We start from the raw sequence: 23,477 nt of genomic DNA, 5'->3' as shown, positions 1-23,477 counted from the left end.
TTTTTATTGATTTGGAGGGAATCAAGTATCTAGTATTGTGAAATAGGTATGCTTACATCCCATCCCTAGCTCCTCCCCTCACCCCCCACCAGCCCTCCAAAGACTATCTGCAGCAAAAAATGCTGGATTACATTCCACAGCGCCTAGCAATAGCAATATGACTGTATATTAGTATACATAGGGCTCGATTCACAAAGCGGTGCTAACCCAGTTAGCATGCCTAAAAGACTTTAGGCATGATAACCATTGCACCATGCTGGTGAAAAGCCAGTTTAGGCATGATAACGTTTAGGTGTGATAAGTTTAGGTGTGATAAGTTTAGGCATGCTAAGTTTAGATAAGTGTAGATCGCATGCAAAGTCCCGCACGCAAAGCAGCGCCATTAAACTGTATGCGAAGTGCACCAGACTTTGCCAGCGCAAAACTTTTGATCAGCTGTGCACTGCGGTGCTAACGCAGTTGGTGCTTAAACTTATCATGCCTAAACTGAGTTTAGGCATGATAAAGGGCTTTTCACCAGGGTGCTAACTGTTAGCACCGCTTTGTGAATCAGGCCCATAGAGAGCTAAGTTTTCCTCCACGACTCTGCCCTTACCATCCTGCTATCTAGATAGCATATGTTGTTTAATTTGGTAGCAGACGGCGCAAATGACTTTAAAGACAATGCTAACTTGTAAGACATCACATATTGTAGCAAGGGACAAATCCATGTAGGTCATCTGAATGCCATGTAACATCATTCATCCACTGAAGACAGGGAACATCTTTATCTATCTAGAAAAATGTAAAGGGTTACATTGGATTGCCCTGCGCTACCACTAGAATATAAATGAGTTATGTTATGTTTGGCCGATCACTTTGCATCAAATTGGATATAAAGTAAAGAACATTGCATTTACCCAGGCACAGTAAATGGTACAGCAGATCCAGACTGGAGGGCAGATAGTGCTACATCCTAACCTTAAATTACTACTTTCCATCAGCTTGACTCCTGACGATGCCGGAATGTCTTACCATTCACAGACCTGTATTTTCTACAGCTACTGGGGGACTGATCTAGCACAATCACCATGATTAATCAGTCTCTGCAGCCATTGTGCGGGAAAGCTGAATTTAAACCAAACCATTTGCAGTGATGGGGTCTATTTCACACTCACCTCTAGCTTCACCTTGAAACATATGAAACATTTCTTACAGAATATCACAGAGACGCAAGAATAATGTCACCCTCTTAAGAGCCAAAACATCTATTCCACGGAATATAAAAAAATGAATTCTGCTGGAGACGCATCCTGCTTACTAGCTGCCAACCAGCTGCAAACATGACACCCAGATAACAGAATTAGCATACTTGAGCAGATTTGAAGTGCACACACTACGCCTCATGATAACAAGCACTTTTCCTTATCTTATATCATAAATAAAGCCACACATTGCCAAATCGTCCTTCAGTCGTGATTAGAAATGAACGTTTTACGTTTTAATGATGATTGCCCAGATTGCAAGTTGTTGTTAAGCAGCACATACATATGAATTAGAGAAGAAGGATCCGCAGACCAGACTTGGCTCAGTGAAAAAATGTCCGTTCTTTTATTAGAAAAATCCACATGACAAGAAATGGTGCAATTGCACCATTTCTTGTCATGTTGATTTTTCTAATAAAAGAACGGACATTTTTTCACTGAGCCAAGTCTGGTCTGCGGATCCTTCTTCTCTAGTGTGTGTTCAAGGATTGGCTCTCTAGATCCTGCACCGACTGGTATGTGTTACAATGGGGGTAGAGCGTTCATGAACTTGTTACATACATATGAATATCTGGTGTCTTGAACTGACGTTTTACAGATTTGACCATACATAGCATAAAGCTGGTCATACACTGGTGGATGTGATCCAACAGATAGATGCTTCTCAGATCATTATCTGATCCACAGGGAATCTATCTGATCGAACTCCTCCACACACTACCCACAGATTTTCAATAGATTTACAAGTGACACAGGCACCAGAGAGAGAAGAGACAGGAAGTGCAGAGAAGACAGCAGACAGGTGAGAGTAAGCACCACTGCTTAGTCGGTCATAATAAAATTGAACGCCACTAGAGATGCACTCCCGATCTGCTGGCAATCAAGCAAAACCTTCCATCTGGCGTGATCAACCAAATCGACAAGACAAATAACATTTATATCGCGCTTTTCTCCTGGCGGACTCAAAGCGCCAGAGCTGCAGCCACTAGGGTGCGCTCTATAGGCAGTAGCAGTGTTAGAGAAACTTGCCCAAGGTCTCCTACTGAATAGGTGCTGGCTTGCTGAACAGGCAGAGCCGAGGTTTGAACCCTGGTCTCCTGTGTCAGATGCAGAGCCCTTAACCATTACACCATCCAGCCACTCATTGTTTTTGTTCCAAAAATTGATCGGGAATAATTAACTGCATTGATTTCAAGCAGATTCGATCAAATGATCTGATGGGTGGATAGCAATGCAAAAGACTGGACAGTGTATATGGCCACCTTAAAGGAAATATCAGGGAAATCTACAAAATGAGCTTTACTTACCTGGGGCTTCCTCCAGTGCCTGGCAGCCTATGTGTCCCTCATCGCTCCGGTCCAAGCGGGTCTACCGGGTCCCCTCTGTTACAGCCGCTGACCTCACTGGGTCGCTTTGAGCATGTGCAAGCGTGCGGCCGCGCTCCTGTGGCCAGGAGCGTTCTGTGCAGGCACAGTATTTCTGCGCCTGTGCAGAACGCTCCCGACCATGTGAGCATGCTCGCGAATAGTTCGGGTGTGCGCTTGCACATGCGTTGTTGCCCACTGACCTCGACAGGTCAGCAGCTGCTACGGATGGGACATAGTCTGCTGGGTCTGGAGGAAGCCCCATGTAAGTAAAGATAATTTTTTTAGATTTACCTCATGTTTTCTTTAAGGATGACTAATCTGTCCAACCAAGATGGAGATTGGAGACCAATCAACCAACCCATTTTTGCACGTTATGGACAGTGTGAGCAGTAACGCAGTAATTGCATACACGGTACAAATATATCAATTTTCCCAGCCATTTGATATCAGCTTATAACTGCTGGAATCAAAAGCAGCGGCCAACCCATATATGACTCATTTAAGAGCAGATCAGGCTGAAAACGACCTATCCTGCCCCCTTAATGAGAATGTGTACAAGATTCTCAGTTCTAATGATTCCCATTCTCAGTGCTAAGGCGCCCAGCATAGACCACCTGGTGTAAAGTAATGAAATACAGTAATTTGCTTTCATTGCCAACCAAGCATTCATATAACATGATTATTACAGTGATATGGCAGATACAAGCACTGCTCACTTTGTATACTAGAGATGAGCTTAGAATTCAATGTTTACGTGATTTTTGGAGGAACTAGAATAAGCAGGATTGGAATCAAAACTTTGCACAGGCCTAATCCAATTGGGGGACCTAATATAGTTTCTACGGAGATGGGGAAATATAGTTTCTATGGGAAGTGGGAACAACGTCACAGCGCACAATGGAGCTGCTTCTGTTGGAAGGGGTGAGAAGAGATACACACGTACATTGTAGTAATTGTAGACAATAAACAATAAAAAAAAACTAGCATGTCAAATTTTACATCACATACCTAGAGTATACATAAGAACCTGGTGTTAAAGACCCGTGGAGGTCCTGATAACCAAACCAATCCCAACCCAGAAGAACTGGTAAGTGGGATGGTAAAACTTTTGACTTACAAATGTAATGCAAGTTGTATGGAAGCTTGGAATTGTATCACTCCAAATCATCAGGAAGTACATTTCACTGGCTCAGTGCCAAGCTGCATTCAATTTGCATAACGTGTACATGAGGTGAGCACCTAATTTTAAAAAAAGCAAATACCTAAGAAAAGGAAAGGCTCTGGATCCAGCAGAGACTTCCCAAGTACTCCAGGCCTTTACCGTTGCTATGTTTGGATCCCTAAAAGAAATCCGTCAAGAGCTTGTCGGATTTGTGATCGCAACTGCTCCTCTCTTCATGCATAAGGGTGTGGCCGTGCAGCTGCAGTGGTCACCAGGAGGACAGGAGAAGCCTCTGGCGGAGCCCTCTTCTTAGGTAACTTTCTGTGTTTTTACATTAGGTTCTCCTTGAGTTCAATTTAAAGGGGTTCACTTGGTGGGTGTTTAAAATAAAAATGGACACTTACCTGAGGCTTCTTCCAGGCTCTTGAAGCTGTAATGTCCAGCGCCATCCTCCTACGATCCTCGGTTCCCCGCCGCCGGTCCCGGTAATATAGTTGTCTAACAAGACAAATAATGCTCGCTCCCGCGCGCGTCATTGGGAGCTTACTGCTCAGACGCAGTACAAAGTTTTCTTGTACTGCGCCTGCGCAGTAAGCTCCCGATGACATGCGCGGGAGCGAGCATGCATGCGGCCATGGCCGCGCAGCTGCAGTGGGTCTCAGATGCCGATCAGACCGGGACCGGCGGCGGAGAACAGCGGATCGTTGGAGGACAGCGCGGGATATTCAGGGGGCGGTAGAAGCCCCAGATAAGTGTCCATTTTTATTTTAACCCCCCCCCCCCCCCAAGAGAACCCCTTTAAGCACACCTTAAAGAGGAATGTAGAGGCTGCCATATTTATATCCTTTAATCATTGAGAATTGCCTGGCTGTCCTGTTAATCCTCTATGTAATCTATGTAAGTAATTGACCAAAAGTCTGCTTGGCCATGTTGGTAATGGCCCTGCATCGAGCACTAAAATTGCTTGATATTCGACTGATGTTTGACAGATTTCTGATCAAATGTGTTGTGCAGGAAAGAAATCAATCACTATCTCGTTCAATTCCAATCAGATATGGATCAATGGGTTTGGCATATTGGTTTATGATCGACCTATGTATAGTTAGCTTACAGATTCACATACTATGATACAATAAATGTCACCCACTGATCCAGTTCTACCATGCACTATATATGCTCTGGATACATCTGTTACTTTTAGGTCTATTACCCAACAAAAGCATATATTTATTACTGCTAGTGATTGCAATCATATACAGTTTGAAAAAAAAAAATTGTGCATTTTTTTGTGACTGTTGTCCTTGAGCTTTCTGCCATACTTCCTGGCAAGGGCCCAGCAGAGTGACTCACAGAGGAGAATGCAGTGTCAACACAAGACTGATGCTGGGCTTTGTTTAATTTCACACTCTGCGCTGCAAAGGCTTTGCTAAGCAAGCACTTCATATTCCTATTCAAAAGTGGATGTACATGAGTACTAACAGAGTGTTAGAAATGTATTCTCCCCTCATATGGAGTATGTGTTTTACTTTTCACATATACCCGTCCCAAGTAATATAAAATGAACCACCTTAACCCAGCATTTTTTGTAATCCTAGGTGTAAATTACTTCAAAAATAAAAATAATTCAAGAGAATGGAATCTGCATGAGTCACAAACATCTCTCAGGATGCTGGAAATAATTGTTAATAGAATCAAAAGTAATGAGGAATAGAGCTACAATAAGAGCACCATTGGGTCTGGGCCTGTAATGATCAGAGACTGTATTTGCCTTAGGACAGCAGTTCTTATATAGTGCTTTATCCTGCTTGAGCCATGTTATGCTTCTTCCCCTGCATAGTTAGAGTAGCCGGCATACTATGGCGGATGTATGTTACCATGTTGTTTAAAGCAGAAGACTTCCTGATCCCTTTCACCTCAATGGACAGGCCATCTCCTGTCTACAGCACAGCTTGGCCATGCAACAGCCACGCGAGCACCCCCTCACCTGCCAGTAGCACTGCGCCACACTAGCAGCTTTGGCTTATTGCGCCGGTGTGGCTATAATTACGCAGGTGCAGAACAGCCAATGCACTTGCTTGAAGAGGAGCGCGGCACCGATCAGATTACCGACAAGCCCTTGTCGGTAAGCATTAGAGCAGTCTTTCTCAACTTTTTTACACTGGAGGAACCCCACAAATAATTTTTGGATCTCAAGGAACCCCTGCATTTATTTTGCAAGTGGCATGAACTTCAAAAGTAGTTTTGGCCTTTTATTTCATTATCCCCTATTACAGTGCCCCTTATTATACTATCCCCTTATTCTAGTGCTATTTATTAATGTGCTCATTATTATTCTGACCCCCAATTTAGTGCTTCTTTTTACAGTATCTCCTATTATAGTGTGTTCTATCATACTTACCCCACAATGGGGGAAAATGCCAAGGAACCCCTGCAGAGGTCTCAAAGAACCCTGGGGTTCCAGGGAACCCTGGTTGAGAAAGCCAGCTTTAGAGGGTCCGTGAGTGGCAATGGGCAACTAGAGGATGCCATGGGAAGCCTCATTAAGATCAAGAGGCATCCCTCTTAGGTAAGTATTTATTTATTTATTGGCCCTGTAATGCAAGTACGAGGTGATCATTGGAAAGGAGCACATAACCATGTAGAATACAATAGGAAAAACAGGACCCTGTCAAAGTCTTACAATGTAAGGGTACTTTGTGAACTTGGATATAATAGAACCTCTGAGGCTGCATTAAGCAATTATAAGGAGTGCGATAAAAATTGTAAAAAATAAATTAGGCTGGCAAAGATTGAAGCTGAAAATCAAATCGCTAGGGATATCAAATCTAACCCAAAGAAGATTTACAAGTACATCAACTCTAAAAAAAGAAAGTTTAACTGTATTGGACTCCTAAATGATGAGGGTGGGAACTCAATGATGGATGACCAAGGTAAGGCAGAGTTATGAAATGCTTTCTTTGCTTCTGTCTTCACAAGGGAAACATCACTGTTGCAAATTACAGATGCAAAAGAGTCTCATTCTTCCAATTGTAATATTAAATACTTAACGCAGGAAGAAGTGAAGGTAAGACTAAATAAATTAAAAATAGACAAGGCACCTGGCCCGGATGGCACGCATCCTCGGGTCCTAAGGGAATTAAGTTCAGTTATAGATAAACCCCTTTATCTTATCTTTTGTGACTCTCTTTTAACTGGCAGAGTCCCAGTGGATTGGCGTACAGCCCACGTTTTCCCATTGTTTAAGAAGGGCAAAAAATCAGATCCAGGAAATTATAGACCTGTAAGCTTAACATCTGTTGTATGCAAACTATTTGAGGGGTTACTAAGAGATACTATACATGACTTCATAGTAGAAAATAATCTTATTTCTCAGCATCAACGTGGGTTTACTAAAGACAGGTCCTGTTTGACTAACAGGCTCAGCTTTTATGAGGTAGTGAACGCTAATGTGGATATTGGGAATGCTGTAGATGTGATATACTTGGACTTTGCAAAGGCCTTCAACACTGTTCCACACAAAAGTCTGGTGCAAAAGTTGAGGATGCAAGGACTGGGGAAGAGTCTGTGTGCATGGATAGGGAACTGGCTAATGGACAGAAAACAAAGAGTTGTGGTCAATGGATCGTACTTAAAATGAGTGACTGTTAGCAGTGGGGTCCCACAGGGGTCTGTACTGGGTCCAGTGCTCCTCAATTTATTTATTAATGACCTAGTAGATGCAGTAGTGAGCAATGTTGCTATTTTTGCAGATGATACAAAATTGTGCAGAATCATCAACTCTCAGGAACATAGGGACATATTACAACAGGATCTGGATAGGATGGCTATATGGGCACATAAATGGCAGATGAAATTCAATGTTGAAAAATGTAAAGTCATGCATTTTGGTTGTACCAATGGTCTAGCACCATACAAAATAAATGGGATACAGTTGGGGACATCAAACTTGGAGAAGGACTTAGGCGTTCTCATCGACACCAAGTTAAATAATCATACTCAATGCCAAGCCGCTGCAGCTAAAGCTAACAAAAATTTGAGATGCCTTAAAAGGGAAATAAAAACTTGAGATGCTAGCATAATATTGTCCCTGTTTAACCCTCTAGTAAGGCCACATCTGAAATATGGAATTCAGTTCTGGGCACCACATTACAGGAAAGATATTGCAGTTTTAGAGCAGGTGCAGAGACGAGCAACAAAATTGATATGTGGGATGGAAGGTCTCACTTACCAAGAAAGGTTAGATAAACTGGGTTTATTTAGTCTAGAGAAAAGATGCCTTAGAGGGGATCTAATTAACATTTATAAATACATCAGAGGGCAATATAAAAGCTTGGCGGATGAGCTTTTTGTCCCTAGGCCTTCTCAAAGGACTAGAGGACATGATCTGCGCATGGAGGAAAAACGTTTTAGCCATTTATTTAGGAAAGAGATCTTTACAGTAAGAGTGATTAAGATGTGGAATGCATTGCCACAGGAAGTAGTTATGGGAAATTCTATACCTGCATTTAAAGGGGGCTTAGATGCTTTCCTTGTGTTGAGGGACATCCATGGCTACAATTACTAGGTAATGCCAAATGATGTTGATCCAGGGATTACATCTAATTGCCATCTGGAGTCGGGAAGGAATTTTTTCCCTTTTGGGGCTAATTGGACAATGCCTTGTAAGGGTTTTTCGCCTTCCTCTGGATCAACAGGGATATGTGAGGGAACAGGCTGGTGTTGTACTTTATTTTCTGGTTGAACTCGATGGACGTGTGTCTTTTTTCAAATGACTATGTAACTATGTTATAGTAAACATGTTTTTTTTTGGCCCCTGCGGTATTCTGTATCCGGCTATAGTGGAGGGCAGGCGCATGCGTCATACATCAGTCGGGGACCCATGAGCCGTGGTGGGTTTATGGGCTGGCAGCCACTTGTAGCCTGCTTGCTATCTGAACACTACTCTGCGCCTGCTTGGATCACCTCAAAAGCACCAGCTGGTGAGACCTATGCGTCTTGTGTAACCTGCTGCCTGATTACTGAGGGAATTGCCTATCAACCATAACTTTACCTTCATATTAGCACTTGAAAATAAACAGTACATCAATTTAGAATATGCAAATAAACTTTGAATGCACATAAACCAGTAAATAAACAGTTATATTGGCACATGTATGTATATCAGATCTAATAAAGGAAAAATATTAAAGAGAAAAAGGGACACAGGGATTTGGTTCCAGAGGAGGGACAGTGTGGAGCTATGGGCGTGGCCAAGCTGTCATTCCGCCTCCCCTCTTCTATTTCTGGACACAGACTCTGTTAAGACGAGCCTGCTCCTCATTTGTAAGGATGATGGGAAATAAGGTTCGCCACTGCTTACATTACAGTTCATGTAAAGTATGGTATTCATGCCTTTTATGCACTACAAACGCTCCTGCTTTTACATAAGTGTGTACACTTTTCCCATTACACATTTTCTCTGTGTTTGTGTTCCCACTCCTATCAATAACACTTAAAAAGGCATCTGGCGCTTTTGATAAATGAGATGCAAGCGCCAATGTAACAAGTAGTGGGAGTACTACAATGGTGTTCTATGGTAAATCGCATATTTTATCCTGTTACAGTTTTACTAATAGTCCAGTGAGTGGGGAAGGGGACCCCTGGTTAATAAAAAAATTGAAAGGCAAGCTATCACTCAGGGAGTTAGACTATAGAGACACTTTGGGGACGACGACATTATTTTATTTCCATTAGCTTTTGAAGGACAAAAAATGAACTTTATAAATGGCAAATTCTTTTCTTATGCACTGCCCAAACCGGTGGCAGGACCTCTATGATGTCATCCACGTAGGTTCTATCTGACCCTACTTGCACTCTACACTGATGCCCAAGTTCCATCTTCTCGCCTGCGTCATTATGGGATTTTCTCTTTAGTCTAAGTTAAAAACCGAATCATGTTTTGGTATTTGTAGCATAAAAAAGAATGTTTTATTATAAGATATTAAAGGGTGTTTGGTAACCTCAACATATATTATACTGGTTCATGGGTCATGTAGATATGGTGCTACCTCCACTTTAAGATGCACATATAAAAAAGGGCCTCATTTTATTTCCCAGTTCTGGCGGCCGGAGCCCCAACATCCCATCTATCAGTGCGAAGATGTCTTACAGACAAGTAGATCACATGACAAGATTATATAGTTCTAAAAGGTAAATAGATCAAAGTTATTTATGCCCGGCCATCTGAAAGGCCAAGTGACAAGGAGGGCACACTTGCTGGCTTTGCCCCCGATGTCACAAAAGCAATAAATACATTCCAATGTTATTTTATCCTTTCACTGTACTGCTCAGCTTGGAGAATGCAACCTGAAATAGGCCTTGAAAGGAAAGAATAAGAAATGGAGCCATTATCTTTAATAGATAAATGGCCGGTCTGGCTGGAGAATTAAAGACTGCACCGAGGCTCCAGCCCGCATATGACAAACCTTGTACTACTTGCTCGCTATTTATAATAGGCTTTCATGCCTATATTACTGGTATAAGTATTAATCTGAAATGTGCACTAGGCAGGCTCCTATGTAATTACACACTTCTTGCAAATACGGATGTGAAATAGCGAGGCTGTGTATTTACCTATTTCCATTTCTAAAGAGTGGAGAGGAAAAAAATGAAATGAAAGTATTGTGAACCCGGCAGAATCTAGTGTCATGACTAAGCAAGAAGTAAATGAGCCAGCTTCCCCCCCAGAATTTTATCTGCGCTGGAACACATTTCAGATGCTACAGTTGCCGTTCAATAGCCAGGCAAATCCTGCATTTAATCAGCAAGAATATTGATTCACCGTGCACAACTTTCTGCCTAATTCTAATATGACCACATGCTTTCCCTTGAATAGTGCTAGGAAACAGGAAAGTGTAAATGGCAAACTAATAGCATTTCAAGCTCTGGCTGCCTAATTCCTGAAAGCTCCCCATTTGACTAATTTGGTTGCCTGCCAGCAGAGCAGCCCATGTTCTGATAAGACTTTTCTCTGAACTCAGGAAAGAAAGTGCCCCGCTTTGGCCTGACGCTTTTCTGAAGTACCTACAAAGTTAAGATGACAGCCTTTTTCATCTGGATCGGGTTATGATTCCATGTCTGAAGGGTGTCTGAAGCCCTGAGAAGGGTGTGTGCAGCTAGGATGGGGAAAGGAGGGGTGTCTACCACAGTGTCAGGCCACTACTGCTTCACTCGCAAGGTGGAAGAGTCAGTTTGTTTACAGCTCCCTCTCTACTAAAAAATGAGCACTAAGGAGAGATAGAATATACCGTCATGTCCTCCAATCTGTGCACCCAGCTTTAGGCCTCACTCAGACAACAAAAGGGACCCTGTCTTAAGACACCAAAGTCTGTGACTTCAAACTGTAATATAAAAATAGCATGTACCCACCAATACAAGTCAAGCATCTGACTACCAGCACCGAGAAGATACACCTGCTTCACCAGCACTAAACAATACCACAAGCTTGGCATAAGATCTCCAAAGTTGAAAATTCACAGACTTAATACTGGAGGAAAACTGTGCAAGTGCACTGTAAACATATTCCAGCAATAGATGTTGCTGAAAACCTCATGTCCTGGCATAATTAGAAGTAACCCACATCCAAAGCAGTCAAATAAATGAAAGGGTCTCCTTTGATGGGAACAGACTCTGAGTAGGAAGAGGAGAATTGCATTTCCCAAGGGAATAAGCATTGCTTCAAAGAGAAATCAGACTGGAACATTAGTTCAATCCCATAGGAGCAATGTGGGAGGAACTACAGTCACTTTCGCTGAAAATCAAGTTCAACTAAGTTCTTAATTAGTCATTTTTTCATACTAATCCCCTTAATCGCCTTTTCATTTTATGATGCTCTGCTATGCTAGAAAATGAAGAAAAGCCCTGATAGGCTGATAGGCAGCAGAGCATAATATGAAATATCTTTAGGCGCTGTTTTTTTGTTTTAGCTTATGAATACTGGCTGCTGACAGACCGCGATAGATAAAAAAAAAACACTGCATATGTCAATTTGTTCTTAGGCATGTATGTATTTGACTGAGTTGATGGCTCCAAATTGGTTTCCCTGGAGAGCCCAAAGGGACAAGCGAATTCCCCCGAGAAGTGGAAGCGTGCCCATTTCTTAAATGACTGCAAAGGACGATTGCAGAAAACAGAAGGAAAAAGAACTCACTGCTTCCCAGTGCTGTGTGTAATAGTATTGTCCTACAAAGTATGGATCGCATTGCACACAAATCGATAGTTATTGTTTGCAGTGACCAAATTGTCTTGATTTTTTTTTCTTCTTCTATGAATTACAAGCAATGCATTATTCAGGAAAGCTGGAAACAGGCAGAAGAAATAATGACCGTAGGGTTTTCAACCATTCAAAATGCAGCAGCCTCTTCTGGAAGGTATCAGGGCCTAAAACTAAAACACAAGGAAACAAAAAACACACATGCCTTCTGACTTTCTCTTTTTTTCCTTTTTGTCCCACTTTTCACATGAATAAATAAAGAAACCCAGGCATTCAGCGAGTAACCCAACTGGCACAGATATGATTTCTCATCCCCCTCACCGTGGAAGTATGTGCAGCGAGGTGTGCAAATCAAATTAATGTCATTATCTAGTATTAGTGCAGAGTCTTTTACAGAGAGCTGAGTGCTTTCAAAAGCAGCCAGCAGTGAAAGTGTATTTCCTCTAGTTAAGACTTTAATGTGGACTGTGAAAGTCAGCCCGTTACTTCAGAGCTGCAGACACTATAGCAATACCTGTTGTAGCTGAAGCCTTTATTGTATTGTACATCCTAGAAGATGTTACAGATGCCTCATGCCAAATTCAAGTATAATTGCTCTTTCTTTGTGCCTGTCACTCCATTATGTGACGGCTTTCCTTTTTTCCCCCCCTCAAACAGCCAAAACACTATTATTCTTTCCAAGGAGGTCATACTAGAATAGATCTGAATTTCCACAGTAATGAAAGCCTGACTCACAAAAAAAAGGAAAGAAAAGGGAAAAAAAAAAAAAAAAGAAAGAAAAAAAAAAATCCAGTAATTGCACAGCTCTTGAAAATAATTCCTCTTACATTTTAATACAAATTTCCATAGAGAGAGCCTGAACTTTGCTCTTTCTGACACTGTCACCAATTTCTCCATGACACACTTGGCAGGCGGTCTAGCTGTACAGTAGGATCTGGACATAATGGCACACGGCGCTCTCCTTTATACCCCTCAATTAATAAATCAGCCAATATGTCCAGCGAGATAGATATGATACATATACATAGGACATATATAAAAATCACACATAGCATCTCATAAGTGATCCTTGAGAGCTCTAACTCTAAAGTACAAACCCCATTTATTAGAGGCATGCGTCCCACATGGCACTACAAATCCAGCTATACTTTGTATGCTGAGTCAAATAATAGGACCAGACGGCACAGCAATAACAATATACATATGTCTAACCCAATTGACTGTGACCGCTGCAGATTATCAAGAGTGTATACAACAATACTCTGCCTCAGGCTAGGTGCATGGTTCATTTCCAGGAGAATGCTCTTTAGGTATCAGTGCTTTCACCTGTGCCTGAAAATAATAGTGCTCAGCCAAGCAAGGTCCATGCCTGGAAGACAGAAAGCCCAGCTCTCCCCAGTAGACGGCACACACTGTATCAGTCACAACGTGCCATCTCACAGTGACTGGGGTGACCTTCAATAACCTGCGCTGCTGCTAACTTTCTAGACCTCGGACTGCGATGAAAGCACCTAACAACACCATAGCAGACTACAAAGAGCAATACAGAATAGTACATATAAAAGGAAGAAATCCTCATCTGCTTACCGGCGCAAAGGGTGAGTCTCATTCAGTGGTACGCTGGTCAGCGCTTCTCTGCTGCTGTCACTGCTTTATTTCCCACAATCACACCTCCTCCTCCTCCTCCTCTGATGTATCTACTTCAGTCTAACTGGGGCTTCGCTCCACAGCATCACTTTTAACTCTGACAAGCAGGGAGAAGAAATCATGGGAGCTTTCTAGCTGATTAATAATAGTGGGGAGAGAGCGAGCGAGAGGACCCCCTCCCTGAAGAGTAGCTGAGACTGTGCTGCCTCTGCTGTTACTGGAGCCGCACAACTCAGCATGCAAAGGTTAAAGCAGCCTCTCACACATACACACTGATTTGCAAGTGAATTCAGTGGGAGGGTACAGAAGAGGAGGGCTTTGTTAAAGACCCCTTGTCAAAGAAGGACTTTTTGTGTTTGAAGTCTGAACCAATCATCCGAAGCGGACACACTGTCAGTGAGAGGGAGGAAGAAAGGAGGTCAATGTACAATAACGTAACTTCCACTTCATATGCCCAGTGAAACAAAGTCATATTACAATTATTATTATTTTTATTAACCCAGCAACCCTACCCACAATTTTTCTAAAACTAATAAATAGATACATTTTCCACCTGTCACCTGGTCTTATATGGCTTTTAATGTACAGGGCAGTTGATAGAAAACATTCAGATGCGATGACAACTTTCCACTTTAGTAATATAAAACCTGTATTTGTGCATTTAAGTCATGTGAATAAGTTGGGGTGGCAATTTATCCATTGCATAGCAACAGACAAAATCATTGCATTGTTATGCAAATGCAATTATTGTCCTATGTGGCTATCCCATTGATCACATTGTGGACACCGGTTCTGTCAGGAAATCACAATGGATCCACTTGTGTTTACCGGGTAGCATTTTACATTTACATTGTCAGTGAAGCAGGGGCATAACTAGAAATCACTGGGCCCCCCCAGCAAAACTTTGGATGGGGCCCCATAATCCCCTACTCGCTTTCTGCACAGGTAAACTGCGAACCAATGTTATTCAATTGGCTAGTGCACAGTTGAATGGGTTTGCTCCATGCAGATAAAAACAGACAACAGTGATGCACTGCACACATTTTCTCTTTCATTTGCTTCTGTAATAAAATGTGCATGTTTTCACACATACAGGCACACATGGTGTGCAGAATATGCATACAGAAAATCGACAAACAAGTGTTTTCCCAGCCTCATCTTATTACACCCACTCTGTCCATCTCTGATGGAGCAGAACCGGCTCTGCAGACTCCTCCAGCATCACTACAGTACACAGCACTTGGGGAGGGGGTGAAGAGATTGGGGCAGGGAATTGTACACAAGACTCTGCTGTACACTGAATCGGGACTGTCTACAAATCTTTGTCTGCAAAACTCTGTATGATTCCTTATCAGTGGCTGAGCAGACACATTCATTAGAACAATTGTACAGAGAGCAGACATTTTTTTTCTCTCCGTACCCTTACTCTTCAGTCTCTCAGGAAATGGAAAAAAAACTTCTCCCCCCACAGGCCGCCCGCTGTTTTTGGGTCCCCATGCGGCTGCATCCCTCACAGGGTCTATAGTTATGCCCCTGCAGTGAAGCATACTTCTTGGTACTGGTAACTTGCGATGTGACTTTTCTAAACTGTTGCCGTACAATTGAAAAATAATCACATCTCAACGTTCTCCCTGTAGTGTGAAAGGAGTTGTTTACATTCATATAGCACTAATATCTTCTACAGCACCCTTGCAAGGTACATTGCACAGTTCCTTTTTCTAACGCTGGATTCACACTGTACGTATTGCATAATGTACGCAGTATAATGTGTGGAATTGCAATGGACACTGCATACATACACGTTAATTCAAAACCTGCATGCAATGAGTTAGAATAACCCAATCTGTTATGTCACAGTGATGTTAAGAGGTCAATAATAGAATAGTACGAGCAGTGAGTGAAATACAGAATTATTCTATAACACAACTGCTGCAGTTTGAATGCACCCTAAAGCTGCATACCAGCATCTTTCTAAGGGAAGGCAGGCGTGACGGGTCTCCACCCCGGGGCGCATCGCCAGGGCCAGTTCAAGCCCCAATAGGACCCAGGGCAGAGGTGACCTTGGGTTCCACCCCCCATCAAATTCATCCCCCAAGTGCTGCCAGGCCCCTATGCTGCCAGACTCCTTAGGTGTCCCCCAACTGCTCCTGGGAGCCGTGTACGATACGTGTAAGGAATACAACTAATGTGTTACAGAGTGCTGCTACATCCGTGCTTGCTGTCTTCATCATCTCAGTGATCTGACACAGATCACTACACAATCACATGCAACGGCTCTGAAGAAGATGCGGGCAGCAGGGATGAAGATGGCAAGTATGGATGGAGCAGCCCTATAGGCACAGCTGTCTCAGCCACCAGACAGGTAGAAATTTTTGCCTAGAGCGGCAGAAGGAGGGAAGGGCGCTGCTGCACTGAGTAGTGAGAGAAGAAATGCCTCTTAGCTCACTCAGGGGTCAGATTACAACAGCAGCCAACAGCAGCGCCTGACTCCACTCATAACTGATTCACTGATTCATTCAGTACCTTCAGCTCAACGATTCAAAGAACCATAGTAATGAATGAGTCAGTGAGGTAAAGGCACTATCCTAGCTCACTCAGTTCCAGCTCACTCAGGGATCCATCCGAATACAGCATAATCTCCTGAGTCCTGACTCTTCACTGATTCATTCAGTTCCTCTCTCTCTCTCTCTCTCTCTCTCTCTCTCTCTCTCTCTCTCTCTCTCTCTCTCTCTCTCTCTCTCTCTCTCTCTCTCTCTCTCTCTCTCTGCTACTGGTAACTATGTGGATGTAGAGACTGAGTGTAGCAGCCAGGCATGGACTGCCCCCCAGGCCGCCTTTCATTTAGTGATTTAGGGCTGGTCCCTTGCCTGGTGTATTCAGGTTTGTTGTTGTAAGGCAATGTCAAACACTAGGCTAGCTGATAACAGTGCAATTAGAGGGCAGGCAAGCTGGTAAATATACACAGCATGATGCAGAGCTTGCCTGGAGGGTCTGTGGGAAAAAATCTGTCTGATCTCTCCCCATTGTTAAAATGACTGCATGTGCAGATAAGGGGCTAGATTCACAAAGCGGTGATAACCCAGTTAAAGACTTTAGGCATGATAACCATTTTTATCATGCCTAAACTCAGTTTAGGCATGATAAGTTTAGGCATGATAAGTTTAGGCATGCTAAGTTTAGATAAGTTTAGATCGCACGCAAAGTCCCGCACGCAAAGCAGCGCCATTAAACTCTATGCAAAGTGCACCAGACTTTGCCTGCGCAAAACTTTTGATCAGCTGTGCACTGCGGTGCTAGCCCAGTTGGTACTTAAACTTATCACACCTAAAAACTTATCACACCTAAACTTATCACACCTAAACTTATCATGCCTAAACAGAGTTTAGGCGTGATAAAGGGCTTTTCACCACGGTGCTAACTGTTAGCACCGCTTTGTGAATCAGGCCCAAGGTGTTAAACAAGTTGAAAAGTTTTGACAGTCCCTAGACTCCAGGTGGGCTGCTTTCTGACTAGTGTGAGAGACTAGCAGGGACAGGAGTCCTATTACAGGCAAGTAGCCTCTGTGTGATGTGGGACTGCAATACAGATAAGCTCTCTGCTCCATCTCAGGCTATTCTCAGGCTCACTCCACTCCTCCTCTCTCTGGGCTAGTGCATGACAAAATCGCAATAGCAATTAGCGAATGTAACTTTGTGAAGCGATTTTTGAAAGAATCGCTCCAAAAAATGTGAAAAACTCACAACGCTGCTGTGGGAACACCGTCATAGGGTAACATTAGCCCAGCGCTTTTTAAATCGCTGTCGATTTGAAAAGCGCATAGAAACACACTTGGTTTGCACCAGCCCTCCTTCATTCACTTTTGTTTCCCTCTTTCCCTAGTGCTGGGTGTTTGTGTCTTCTTGTCATACAGGAAAGCTAAATAAAAGTGCAATCCGGGTGAGGCAAATATCTTCTTCCCTCTCTTTCAGCTTCTCTCTCCACATTATTTCTCTGCATAAGGGCTCAGAGACATTATAAGGTAGCGAAAACAGGGATTAGTAGAGATGGTGGTGAAGGGGAGGACATAGGTAGGTGTATGTGTGTGTGAGGGGGGGGGGGGGGGATTGGCCTTGAGGGAATTACAGTGGCCATATTTCTGTTGACCTGACAGCCGACCGACCAGCCGTTTTGATATTAGTGAATCGGATAAAATTTTTTGGTGGAAATTGGTTGAATGTATCAATCTGAGATGTTGTGAAATCTCAGGCCAATGTGGTTGTCAGGTGCGATAATCATGGCGTGCGATATCCACGAATTATAGACAAGTCGGAAACCCCGGCCGTTGTCCCTCAAAATGTATTGTGCCCCCCTGATGCTTGTACTTTACCTGTCACACTGTTCACAGAGTGTCCTTGGTGTATTTCCGCATTGGCACTCCACGTGATTACTGACATATACGACATGGGGTGAATGTGTGACATAATTTGAGCTGAGGCTGCCATGATAACGGGTCTCTAGTCTGTGTTTCCCCCCAGGCCAAAAGGTCCCAGTCCTCCCCTGGTAGCAGCATAGTGTGTGTGTGTGTATAGTGTATGTCTACTGTGTGCTGTGTATAGTGTGCTGTGTATGGTGTGTGTGTATAGTGTGTGTGTGTGCTGTGTATAGTGTGTGTGTGCGCGTGTGTATAGTGTGTGTACTGTGTGTGTATGGTGTAGTGTGTGTGTGTGTACTGTGTGTGTGTATAGTGTGTGTGTGCTGTGTATAGTGTGCTGTGCATAGTGTGTGTGTGTGTGTGTGTGTGTGTGTACTGTGTGTGCGTGTGTATAGTGTAGTGTGCGTGCGTGTGTGTGTATAGTGTGTGTGTGTGTACTGTGCGTGTGTGTAGTGTGTGTGTATATAGTGTTTACTGTGTGTGTACGTGTATATAGTGTGTATGTGTGTACTGTGCGTGTGTATAGTGTGTGTGTGCGTGTGTGTATAGTGTGTGTGTGTACTGTGCGTGTTTATAGTGTGTGTATAGTGTGTGTAGTGTGTGTGTGCATGTGTATAGTGTGTGTGTGTACTGTGTGTGTGTGTGTATAGTGTGTGTGTGTGTATAGTGTAGTGTGCGTGTATAGTGTGTGTGTGTGTATAGTGTAGTGTGTAGTGTGTGTGTGTGTGTAGTGTGTGTGCGTGTGTATAGTGTGTGCGTGTATAGTGTGTGTGCATGTGTATAGTGTGTATGCGTGTGTATAGTGTGTATGCGTGTGTATAGTGTGTGTGCGTGTGTACTGTGTGTGTCTATAGTGTGTGTATAGTGTGTGTAGTGTGTGTGTGCATGTGTATAGTGTGTGTGTGTACTGTGTGTGTGTGTGTGTGTGTGTATATAGTGTGTGTGTGTGTATAGTGTAGTGTGCGTGTATAGTGTGTGTGTGTGTATAGTGTAGTGTGTAGTGTGTGTGTGTGTGTGTGTGTGTGTAGTGTGTGTGTGTGCATAGTGTGTGCGTGTATAGTGTGTGTGCATGTGTATAGTGTGTATGCGTGTGTATAGTGTTCATGCGTGTGTATAGTGTGTGTGCGTGTGTACTGTGTGTGTCTATAGTGTGTGTGTGTGCGGTGTGTGCATAGTGTGTGTGTACTGTGTGCGTGTGTATAATGTGTGTGCGCGTGTGTATAGTGTGTGCGTGTGTTTATAGTGTGTGTGTGTGTGGTGTGTGTGTATAGTGTGTGTGTGTACTTTGTGTGGTGTGTGTGAGTGCATGCCGCAATAAGTATATTTTCTGGTGAAATGCTCTCCTGCATTACAATTATTTTCTGGTGAACCCATGCCGCAATAAGTGTATTTTCTGATTTTCTGGTGAAACGCTGCTGCATTATGATTATTTTCAGGGGTTTTGGGGGTGGTGTTCACCACGGAGGTAGGAGGTATGGGGCTGGGGGGCAATCACGGGGGGGGGATTTCTCACCTGGTGTGACAAAATGGCTAGAGGCGCCCCTGCCTCTAGGACATGTGAGTTGTAATCCTTACACAAACCATGCAGGGGGCTCGGGGAGCAGCCAGGGGGGGGGGGGCCTGGGGGGTCCAGCAGCATAGGTATCCTGGCAGCACTGGGGGGCCCTGGGGTAAATGCCCCCTTTTGCCTGCCTTGTAGCGCTGGCCAGGGTGGTCAATGAAATGCTAATATTTCTGAGTTGATACAGGCTTGTCCACATTTTCTATGTACATTTGTGCAGCTTGAATATCAACCAACCATACTCCTTTTTGGGGGAGATTTGAGCCAGGCAATTTAATCACATATCAAATATGATTATATTTTAAAATGTACCTGTGGGGGAAAAAGTGCCCCTACGTGGTATGTACCTTGGGAAAAGGAAGCCTTTGGATACCGCAGAGGCTTCCAACCTCTTCTTCCTTTTCCAGCACTGGGACCCCCCAAAAATCACTTGTCGACAGCTCAGATGTGCACTAGCACTGACTCACCTGGGCTCCAGTGGATAAAGCCGAGTAGGTCCGTACTACTGTGCATGCATGAGCTGTCTGCACCTGCGCAGTAGTGCAACGCAATCAAGCTCTTTCCTCCGGAGACTGAGGGGGTCCATGCTACAGCGCAGGTACAGTACGGCTGCACTCTGGGGTTCCCAGCTCTGGACCAAGCTGACGGAGAAGGACGAGGGAAGCCTCACCATAGGCTTCCCCCTCCTGTGGTAAGTGTGAATTTGCTTGCTTTGCAAACCTCCTAGGTAATGTGTTCACATTGGCACATTAGCAGAGCACGAGGCATGCTGTGCAGTACTGGACAATGTGTGGGTTTACAGTTGCAGTGAAGCATACTTTTCATGTACTGTAAGCTTCACTGCATGCGTGGTACCATTTTATAGGATGTGCAACACAATGCCCCAGTGTGAAACTAGCTTTATATCTTGATCCTACTGAGAGACAGTTTGATTTAGCAGTGTTTCTCCACATGTGAATTTGCAAGCAGAATCGGGTGGGATTTCACATCATTACAAGTGCCGCATCTGGAAACGGATCCGGTACCCAAGTGGAAATGTAGCTTAAACTGTAATGAACTGAGCAATATTACACCATGCAGCATTTGGCCCCTTTCACCCTTGTAGGTAAATCCTGCCTTGTGTTACCCTATTTTACTGCAAGGGTCTGCAAAAGCAATGAAAGTCTATGGAAACTTTCTCACTGATTGCAGTCTGCTGTACTGCGCCAGAAGTCTGCAGAGCCAGTTCTGCTCCATCAGAGATGGACAGAGTGAGTATAGTAAGCTGAGGCTGGGAGCACACTTGCCTGTCAGTTTTCTTTATGCATTTTCTGCACACCAAGGGCTTGATTCACTAAACCGTGATAACTGATATCAAGGTCACGCTAGAGTTTTGTTCACGTTATAATGCGCGTAACGGTTTTCACACGGAATTGTGATTGCGCGCGAAAACCATTACGCTCGTTATAACGCATGCAAAAAAACGAGCGCGACCATGATATCAGTTATCACGGTTTAGTGACTCAAGCCCCATGTGCGTCTTTATGTGTGAAAACATGCATGTTTTATCACAGAAGCGAATGTAATTGATAGAGAAAATGCATGCAGTGCTTCACTACTGTCTGCTTTTTTCTGCATGGAGAAAACACACTCAAGTGTGCACTAGCCAACTAAATATCATTGGTTCTCAGTTTACCTGTGCAAACGGGGGAGGGTGCCCCATCCAAAGTTTCGCAGGGGGCCCAGTGATTTCTAGCCCCTGCTTGGAGTAATGGAAGGCTATGGGCGACACAGTAAGTGCGTCGTGGCATGCATATGCGGACCACCGGGAATTCCAGTAACATACTTTCTGCCCAGCAGGGAGTACGTCACTGAACAGGGGTGGCGCTATGCATAAGACCTTGTCTTTGCACTCAGCTGCAGGGTCATATGATTGCCATTTTTTGCATTGCGGTGGGATGCATTGCACCGCAACACAAAAAACAAGTGTAAAACTGGCCTTATGGTTTCTCTTTAGAACATTGATTTATACCGCACAATTATTCAGAGGGAAAGATCAGTGCATGCCAATAGTTAAATTGGTACCTTTGACCAATCTCGTCAAGTAAAGGAAACATATGAGGACACTGAGGCCGGTTTCAGCGCTTGTACACGGATGATAGATTGGCCACAATAACAGATATGAAAGACACTTATTGGATATATTTAGCGAGCCCTTGCGCAGGAACAGTGGGCTTGAAAATGATTCTGGAAGCCCCTAGATTATCCAGAGGCTTCTCTCCACTGAGGTAAGTCAGCTTTACCTTATTTCTATTTACAGGTTATCTTTAAGCATTGTACCCCCAACTCAAAATATAATTAGGCAGAATTTTCCCACATTTAATTAAGAAGTGTGAACCCATCATCTTAAATGTAGGTACACTGCCCAGAAACAGCTACATGAGGGACACAAAAGCCGGAAGATGGGAAGTCTAAGTGGCCCCTTGCTCCTTCCTCCCCACCCAGCTACGTGTCTGATTTGTGGGTGGACCATTGTTTTCAGGAGGCGGTCAAGCAGCATGGGAGCCAGTTGTGCAGCCACAGATCCCCGTTGGTAGGACATCTGGCAGCCCACCTGGGACATCCGGTGGCGCACCTGGGACATTGGCTGGGATATATGTGTGCCTGGAAGGGGGAACCCTAATGCTCGGCTATTTCTCAGGTAAACTGGGATGTCTCATCACTGTATGCACTCAGAATATAATAGTGGGACAGGGTCTTTCTCTCCATTCTTGCTCTTAATTCTAGCTTAGCCACCTATCCATGTTTGTTGAAGTAGGATCCTAAGAGGGCTTCCATATTGAGACTGTCCCAGAGGGAAAAGAGGAAGGGGAGAGAGAATCTTATTACAAGTGTTCCCTAAGAGGTAATAAATAGAATAAGCAGCTCCTGAGAGAGGAGGGAGATATTATGGAGAATCCATAGTATGAGAGGGCATGGGGAGGACAGAGAGTGCGAATAATTCAAAGTATGACTTGACTTCGGGAGTGGACAGAATCCACAGTGTGAGTGAGTCCTTGGGGGGAAGAAATGGATGGGGAGGGGAGAATCCACAGTGTGAGTGAGTCCTTGGGGGGAAGAAATGGATGGGGTGGGGAGAATCCACAGTGTGAGTGAGTCCTGGGTAAGAAGAAACAGATGGGGTGGGGAGAATCCATAGTGTGAGTGAGTCCTGGAAGGAAGGGGGTATTATACAGAGTCTTATCTCTACATCGTTAAGTACCCATTTGGGACAAACTTTAAAATGTGTTTTTTTCATGCCCATTGACTTCAGTGGATTTGGAAAAATATGTTTCATGCTCATAGACTTAAATGCATTTGATGAAAATGAGTTTTCTCATGCCCATATATTTTATGCATACACGCTTTTATGCAAACCTGTGACATTTTTGGGGAAATCATGGTGAAACATAAATGGCCATATTTGCTACTACTGGTATTACTATAGTATTACTACTGGCAACTCCATATGGGTGCCTAGTAGCTAGCAAAGTATGGCTATTGTTTGCATATTAATTTAATGGAATCAGAGTCTCACACAAAAGGTGAAGATATGTCAAAAGGCCTTACGATTATTACTGTAATAAATATAGTTTTTTTGCCATATATTTTATTGTATATGGGTTCAATTTAACTGCAGTGTGCAGCCTGTATAGAACCAGCCACAACTCACATTGTTTTTGTCTTATTTTAGTAAGATGAATTCTGGTTGGTTGCAATGGATTACCATGCTCTGGTCTGGTGGGTTGCAATGGATTACTATGCTCTGGTTGGTTGCAATGGATTACCATGCTCTGGTCTGGTGGGTTGCAATGG

General features: G+C 43.6%; 1 protein-coding gene across 1 annotated transcript in view; it reads right to left on the bottom strand.

Moving 5' to 3' along the window:
* The window catches only part of LOC137518635 (cadherin-6-like), a 510,593-nt gene extending 496,682 nt beyond the window's left edge, over positions 1-13,911 (bottom strand). Inside the window, exon 1 of the mRNA XM_068236737.1 lies at positions 13,612-13,911. The gene's annotated coding sequence lies outside the window, so the exon portion shown is untranslated. The remainder of the gene's footprint in view (positions 1-13,611) is intronic.
* Between the last annotated feature and the right edge of the window lie 9,566 nt (positions 13,912-23,477).

This window comes from Hyperolius riggenbachi, chromosome 5 (assembly GCF_040937935.1).
Source record: "Hyperolius riggenbachi isolate aHypRig1 chromosome 5, aHypRig1.pri, whole genome shotgun sequence".
Taxonomy (NCBI): domain Eukaryota; kingdom Metazoa; phylum Chordata; class Amphibia; order Anura; family Hyperoliidae; genus Hyperolius; species Hyperolius riggenbachi.
This window is presented reverse-complemented; position numbering and strand designations above follow the sequence as displayed.